The sequence below is a fragment of the Saccopteryx bilineata genome, chromosome 4 (genome assembly GCF_036850765.1).
Source record: "Saccopteryx bilineata isolate mSacBil1 chromosome 4, mSacBil1_pri_phased_curated, whole genome shotgun sequence".
Classification (NCBI taxonomy): domain Eukaryota; kingdom Metazoa; phylum Chordata; class Mammalia; order Chiroptera; family Emballonuridae; genus Saccopteryx; species Saccopteryx bilineata.
The window spans coordinates 249,583,300-249,591,483 of record NC_089493.1 but is presented as its reverse complement, the minus strand read 5'-3'; the positions used below and the strand labels follow the sequence as shown (position 1 = coordinate 249,591,483).

The following is an 8,184-nucleotide window of genomic DNA, read 5'->3' as shown; positions in this document are numbered from 1 at the left end:
AGCAAGTCTGAGAAATTGTCACAGTCTAGAGGAGCTTAAAGAAACAGGATAACTAAATGCAGTGTGGTATCCTAGATGGGGTCTTCAATATAAAAAGGACCTTAGTTAAAAAGTAAGACAATCCATCTGACCAGGTAGTGGTGCAGTGTAGAGCATCGAACTAAGATCAAAGGACTCAGGTTCAAAACCCTGAGGCCACCAGTTTGAGGACAGGCTCATTAGGCTTACGCATAGGCTCATTAGCTTGAGTGTGGGATCGCTGACTTGAATGTGGGATCATAGACATGACCCCAAGGTTGCTGGGTTGAGCCCAAAGGTCACTGGTTTGAAGCCCAAGGTCACTGTATTGAGCCCAAGGTCACTGACTTGAGCAAGGGTTCACTCACTCTGTTGTATCCCCCTGGTCAAGGCACATATGAGCATGTAATCAATGACCAACTAAGGTGCCACAACAAAAAATTGATGCTTCTCATCTCTCATTCTTATTGTCCTTGTCCCTGTCTGTCCCTCTGTCTCTCTCTCTCTCTATCTCTGTCACAAGTAAAGATGAGATGAATAAAATATGAAGTTAGTTTAATAATAATACTTCAATATGGGCTCATTAATGTTGGCCAACATATTGTACTTATGTAAGATGCTAATTATAGGGGAAACTGGAAGAGGAATGTAGGAGGACTCTCTTTATTATCTTCACAACTTTTCGGTAAATCTAATTCTAATATAAAAATTTTTATAAAATAACAAAATATGTGAATAACCTTTAAAGAAGCATAAGTCTAGCACAGATAAAATTCTTGTAAACTAAATAATTATGTATCAAAATAGTGATGAAAAATTTCATGGAAAGAATAACTCTTAAGATTCTAACTAGATCCTGGCTGGTTGGCTCAGTGGTAGAGAGTGGGCTTGGCATATGGAAGTCCCAGGTTAAATACCCAGTCATGGCACACAGGAGAATCAACCATCTGCTTCTCTACACCTGCCCTGTCCCCTTTCCCTCCTGTAGTTATGGTTATATTGGTTCATGTGAGCTAGCCTCAGGTGCTGAGGATGGCTCCATGGTGTCTACCTCAGGTGCTAAAAAAATGGCTTGGTTGCTGAGTAACGAAGCAAAGATCCCAGATGGGTAAAGCATCACCCCCTAGTGGGCTTTCCAGTTAGATCCTGGTGGGGGCAAATGTGTGAGTTTGTCTCTTTGCTTCCACTTCTCTCACTAAGAAAAGTAAAGATTCTAAATAGAATTTGAAGGACAAACAAGTAAATTGGAGACAAGAAGTTGTTCCAAACTGGAGGTGAATTTTGGGAAATGGTATGGATGGAATTTCAAGAATATGCTAAAATACCCAACATATATGAGAAAGATATGAAATGTAATCACCATTTCTATTTTCAGCAGTATACAAATATTTGAAGTGTGTGATTGGCAAATAGATTTAGACAAATCTAAGCTTCATAGATTTCTGGAAAAAGATGATAGTGCTTTTCAGGAAAAGTGTTCATGGATCTGCTGAACTCTGTTGGAGCACTATAGTAACTTCCCTGAGAAGGCCAAGCACAGTGAGATTAGCTAATGCAATTTTACTTCTCTGCCAGAGATTTCACTGAGCTCTAACTAGAAGATTTATTCAAAGGTGCTGCTTTTATGTATCTGCAAACAAGACATTTTATAATAACTCAAAACAATTTTTTCCCTTCGGTAATCACTATATTTCATATTACTTTCTTCATCAATAAATAAATTCAGGGAATATTTTCTTTCTTTGTATGGCAGAGTTTGTCTGACGCATTTCTTCTGTCTGACAATGAGAAATCGGTGGTGCCTCTTAAACTTGGATTTGCATCCTGCTGATAAGCAATTGGCCTTGTACATTTCAACTGCATAAACTTCTTCCCATTAATTACAGTTTAACTATCAATTTTCTCAGAACGAGGAAGGCAGAGCATAGGGAAAGAAGTACTGGGCTGACATATATACCTTTTAACAAGTTTCTCTTTTTAAAGTCCAAACTTTGTAACAGTTGTGACTTAGAATAAGACAAAGTGACAGCAATCCCTTTCATCAAGAAAATAATGAGGGTCTGCTAATTTTTGAACAAGTCTTTTTTTAAATTTTTTTTATTTTATTTATTCATTTTAGAGAGGAGAGAGAAAGTTAGAGAGAGAGACAGAGAGGGAGAGAGAGAGACAGAGAGAGAAGGTGGGGAGGAGCTGGAAGCATCAACTCCCATATGTGCCTTGACCAGGCAAACCCAGAGTTTTGAACCGGCGACCTCAGCATTTCCAGGTCAACGCTTTATCCACCGCGCCAACACAGGTCGAACAAGTCTTATAATATATGAAAGAATTCCATTCCAGCAAGTAGTCACATCTGACTTCCAGTTGATTATAAGACAGGGAGAGCTCATCCTGGATAGAGACAATCTTGGCAACCACTGCAGCCAAATTCTTAGAATGACCGCCAAGCTTCCATCTCCTAGTGACTTAATTCTTGCACAGATTTCTGCTTAAATATAGCATCATGAATGCACAAATGCAGAGGATGTGCAAACAGCCAAACTTGTACATATTGCATTCTGTGAGTGATTCTTTCTTTTTATGTCTGGGGTGTTGTTTCAAATAATCATGTGGAAGCATCTTTGGCAACCTGCCATTTCTTGATCACATTCATAAAACAATTGGAATGGCAGTACCTGGATGCTGTTCACAGAGAGGCATATAATGTGAAACAGCTTCTCTTCCATTGAAATCATTATCGAGTGTCAGTCTGAGAGATGAGCGGGCATTGGTTTAGGATCATCAATTAATAATGGCAATGTGGGTTTTAAACATGTGATTTGAGGTTCCTTTTGCATTTTTGCACAGAAGCTGCCTGTGGAAAAGCTCAAGAACTTTTAAGTGTCAATTGGAAATGGCATTCCATCGACTTTTGCACAGAATATAAGAACCACGTCCTTGTTAAGCAGAATATTCTACAGTGAGTTTGGAGAGATCCTAAGACCCAGTATAGGTTATAAATTGTGTATGACTGAAAAAGAGAAACCAAGGATTTCCAAAGATCAATGGCCATGGGAAGTAATTGTTTACTTTTGTGAAGATAAAAATCATTAACCATACAACTTGGTGACGGTGTGTGTGTGTATGTGTGTATGTGTGGTGGGACATACCATTCTGTGGCATATTTAGCAAATATTTTCAGGAACATTAATAACATGCTATATATATTAAACTGTGAAGTAGTAAAGGATCTATGAAAAAAATGAAGCATGGGCATGCCTGCCCATATGGAGTTTATTTTTAATGAGGGAAACTGTGTCACATAACATTGTGATAAAGTTATGAGTGGTATAACACAGTTTATTCTTCCTCTTACACTCCCCAAGTAGCCACATTGATCAGAAGATAGAATAATGAATGAGTTTCAGAGAAAATAACATTAAAGCTGTTTCTTAAAGAATCAGTAGGTCACCAAATCGAGCAGATTGAGTAGAAGGAGAAGTACAGTAGAAGACTTGGAGAGAGGCCAATGTTATTACCTGCAGTGGAGGGACTCAACTATAAAAGATGTTATCTGAGGACAGTAGGCTTGGGACACAGAGTGAGTGTGAAGCAAAGAGGGGCTGAGGTTGAAGACAGGATTGCCAACAGGTGTTTTCTGTATTTGTGCTGAGCAGATTGGACTTAACACTGTAGACTAGCACTGCCTGTGTGGTCTTGTATAATAATTTCCTAAAAATGTTCTGTTCAAAGTTTTTGGTGGAAAAATGCTTTAGTAAAACTGTGAAATCTGTTCCCATCTTTGGGATTCATGATTCATGTTAGGAAATAAGAGGCGTGGAGAAGACTTACAATAAGTAAAGCAGTTTAACTGAGCAATAGGGAGCCAATCAAAAGATTTTATGCAAGAAAGTATGCTAACAGGGCTTACATTTAGGAGCAAATTCTGCCAGCACTGTAGAAAAGGAACTAAAGTAAGGGAAGCCTGGGAGAAGGGAGCGGTATTACATGAGTCCATGGGACAGTGACGAGACTCAGAGAAAGAAGTGCCGATGGAGATGGCAAGACTCAGAATGTTTCTCAGGAAGAGGGAGGATCTGCTCAATGAAAATAATGAATACCATAGCTTGTTTTCCATTGGATTAGCAGTAGCTTTGTGGGAGCTGTAGATTACCATGGGTGGTGGTAAAACTACCTGTCAAAGATTGAATATCTACTCTTCGTTTCAAAGAGGGTTAGACACTAGAAACATGTCATTTTCTCTTCACAATGGTTCAGCTAACTTGGAGTTTCTGAGGGTAGTGATCCTCATAAAGCTTAGGCAAACTAACCCATAGTCATTAATTAGCAGCTACAGAGATGTAACATGGTACAGATTTTCCAGCTCCAGAGACTCTAATTACAGTGTAGGGACCAAGATCACGCTCTGGACAAGAATGTGTATTGGGAAGGGTCACCTCAGTGCTGCTGCAGATGGTGGCAAATTGATGTTCCCAAGACCAGCACTCTGTTTGGGAAAGAGGGTCTTTGAACTTCTACACAGTCCTGCTTTACACAGGAGAAAGTTTTCTGTAGCAATGAGGGAAAGGTGGATGTTATAAAATGCCATTGTGGCCAAATGTGTGCAATGCTGCCCTATTTTCAAAGAGGCCATTGAGCCAGTAAACTCACTCTTCACAAGTTTAGTTTTAGAAGAAACTGCCAAACTGTCTTCCACTGTGACTGTATCATTCTGCATTTTCACTAGAAATGAATAATATTTCCTGTTACTCCACATCCTTGTCAGCACTCAGTGTTCCAGATTTTGGCCATTCTGATAGATGTGTAGTAGTATCTCATTATCATTTTAATTTGCATTTCTTGGATAATATATCATGTGAAGCATTTCTTCATATACTATTTTCCATCTGTATATCTTCTTTAGTAAGGTATCCATTAATATATTTGGCCCATTTCTGAACCATATAGTTGTTTTATAGTTCCTTGTATACTTGAGATAGGTCCTTTACCAGACGTGTCTTTTGCAAATACTTTCTCCCAGTCTATGGTTGTCTTCTCATTCCCTGACATTGTCTTTCACAGAGCAGAAGTTTTTTACTTAAATGAAGTCCAGCTCATCCACTGTTTCTTTAGTGAATCATGCCTTTGCTGTTGTATCTGTCACCTTCAAACCCAAGGTCATCTAGTTTCTCCTATGTTATCCTCTAGGAGTTTTATAGTTTTGTATTTTATATTCAGGTCTATGATCCATTTTGAGTTAGTTTTGTGAAGGAGGTAAGCTCTGTGTCTGGTTTTTTTTTACCATGTGGCTGCCCGTTTTTTCCAGCTCTATTTCTTGAAAAGACTATCTCTGTGCTACCTTTGCTATTTTGCCACAGATCAGTTGCCTATATTTATGTGGGTCTATTTCTAGGCTATTCTTTCCCATTGTCTAATCCTTTTACCAACACTGCACTGTCTTGATGACAGTAGCTTTAAAATAAGTCTTGAAATTGGGTAGTGTCAGTCCTCCAACTTTGTTCCTTTCTTTCAATATTGTGTCGGCTATTTTGGGGTTTTTGCCTTCTTCATAAAACACTAGAATAAATTTGTCAATATGCATAAAATAATTCTCTGAGGTTTTGATTGGGATAGTCTCTCTTCTTCATTCCTGCCCCAGAGTCCACTGCCCAGAAGTTGCTCCTGACTAAACAAAACTCCTTGCTGTTGTCTTTCCTATGGCCTCTCCTTTCCCTTTCAAAATTACTTCTTTATTTTTTAAAACAAAAGTTCTCATATTTATTATTGAACCAACCTACTTGTGCAGAAGCAAAGAAACGAAGAGAAAAATCAGTTTCCCAATAAAACAAGTTCAACTGTCCAGACAGTAAGGTGTAGGTGAACTTGAAATAGTCTAAATTTGTGCGCCATCTCATGTGTGATTCCTTATTGACACAGCTTGGTTCTTCCCCGATGTCGCCTTTTGGAGTTGTATCTTATTTTATTACCAGACTTCATCTGAATCTATTGGAGAATGGGACAATTCTGCTATTGTTTCCTGGCCAGTAATTACTCTTTTCCCCTTACCTGATTTCAATAAGATGACATAAAAATCCTAAACTTGACATACTATCATGAAAAATACATACATGAAGATTGTCTTCTTTTAAAAATATAAAATAAATAAGCAAGATGTGCAAATAGGCAAGTTTCCATTAAATAAATAAAAAATATTTTTAAGTTTTGCTTTTCATCTCATTTGAAGGAAATGATCATTTAAACAATATTAAAGTGTATTAAAATCTTTTAATGTAGTATTAAAAAATGCTTAACTTTCATCAGCTTCAAGGTTTGTGTTACTCCCAAATTTTACAAATAATTGAACTTTCAAATCTGCTAACACCTGAATTGACTCCACTCTGGATTCCAAGGCATCAATTTCTTCTTGTAAATATTTCTTTGCTTCTTCTAAGATTTCTCGTGTTTCCTCTTGAGAATGGCTAATGGAAACATCACCAATTTGATAAGGTACCATTAGGCAGTCGTCATCTGCAAGCATATCCTCACAGGCATCTTCTAAAGTTTGGAGTTGTTTCTTTATTACATTTTTCTTCCTTCAAGTCTATGATTCTACTTGTATTCCTAGTCAATCTGTTTATTTTTTTGTTGATCTTCAAAAGTGACATTAACTTCTGCAGCCACTTTCTTCATCATGGCCCCCATCTTTACGGCCAGTAATTATTTGATCCTGAAAGTTTTTGTGACAAGACATGGAAAGGAACAAAGTCAACCATACATACCACATTGGTGGAAAAAGAGAGGGAAAGCAAAATAACATCTCTTGACTTCTGCTTCCTCCTAATGAAAACTCCAGTATGCAAAAGAGAGCCACACCTGATAAAGATAAACTAATGTGTGTGATTTATTAGTGGTTCAAAAACTTCCCCAGAAGTATTTGCCTTTAACCAAGTGAATATTTACCTGATTGGCTGAGTGTCAGGGAGTTTTTTGGAGTTGTTTATTTTACCTTATAACAAAGGCTGGCCTTTATAGTTTAGAACTGGGTCAAGGTAAGGAAATGAGCTTCCCTTCCATTGTGAAAAAGGAGAAAACATTTAAAAGATTATATTTTTTCACCAGAGAATCCTGAAGACCCACTTTAAATAAATCAACTCATCTTTCCTGTCTCTTCTTACCTTTCCAGGTAGAGGATAAGAGGTAGACTCTGATTGTATTCACCTTGGGGTTCAGAGGTCTTTAAAGAACACTTAGCCTTTGCAGCCCAAGAGATCTGAGTTCAAATCCTTGGATGGTGATTTGATACAAATTTAATGTGACTTTGCCAAGTTATTTAATCTCTTTGAGTTTAGGTTTTTTCATTTGTAAAACAGAGATATTACCCTTACACAGTGGTAGGATTCAGCCAGTTCACACATGTTTGGCAAAACCAATACCTAATTTTTTGTTGAGTTCAGCAAACCAGTTGTTAAAATGGCACTTGTAATCAGGGTTCTCTCTAAGGTGGATGCCTGGGCAGCTGACCAATGCGAAAATAACAAATTTACATTCCTTACTCTTTCTTTTTTATTTATTTATTTATTATTTTTTTTGTATTTTTCCGAAGCTAGAAATGGGGAGAGACAGTCAGACAGACTCCCACATGCGCCCAACCAGGATCCATCTGGCACACCCACCAGGGGAGACGCTCTGCCTACCAGGGGGCAATGCTCTGCCCCTTCGGGGCATCGCTCTGTTGGGACAAGAGCCACTCTAGCACCTGGGGCAGAGGCCAAGGAGCCATCCCCAGTGCCCGGGCCATCCCTGCTCCAATGGAGCCTCGGCTGAGGGAGGGTAAGAGAGAGACAGAGAAGAAGGAGAGGGGGAGGGGTGGAAAAGCAGATGGGCACTTCTCCTGTGTGCCCTGGTCGGGAATCAAACCTGGGAACTCTGCATGCCAGGTCGATGCTCCACCACTGAGCCAACCAGCCAGGGCCCATTCCTTAGTCTTTCTTAAGGTTCATCTGTGCAACAGCGTATTCTAAGCTGTTCATAGGTAAAGACATGGGATCCAACTCCTACAGTGAAAACATGGTTAAGGATAAATCACACAGCTGATGATACTCAGATAAAAGCAAAGAAAATTGCAAGTGAGGACACCAATCAAGAAGTAATATGGAAATATCTTAAATAACAATTTTACTGTTTTTTTGT

General features: G+C 38.6%; 1 pseudogene; it reads right to left on the bottom strand.

The window, feature by feature from the left end:
* Positions 1-6,301: 6,301 nt before the first annotated feature.
* LOC136336336 (prefoldin subunit 4 pseudogene) lies at positions 6,302-6,696 on the bottom strand (annotated as a pseudogene).
* Between the last annotated feature and the right edge of the window lie 1,488 nt (positions 6,697-8,184).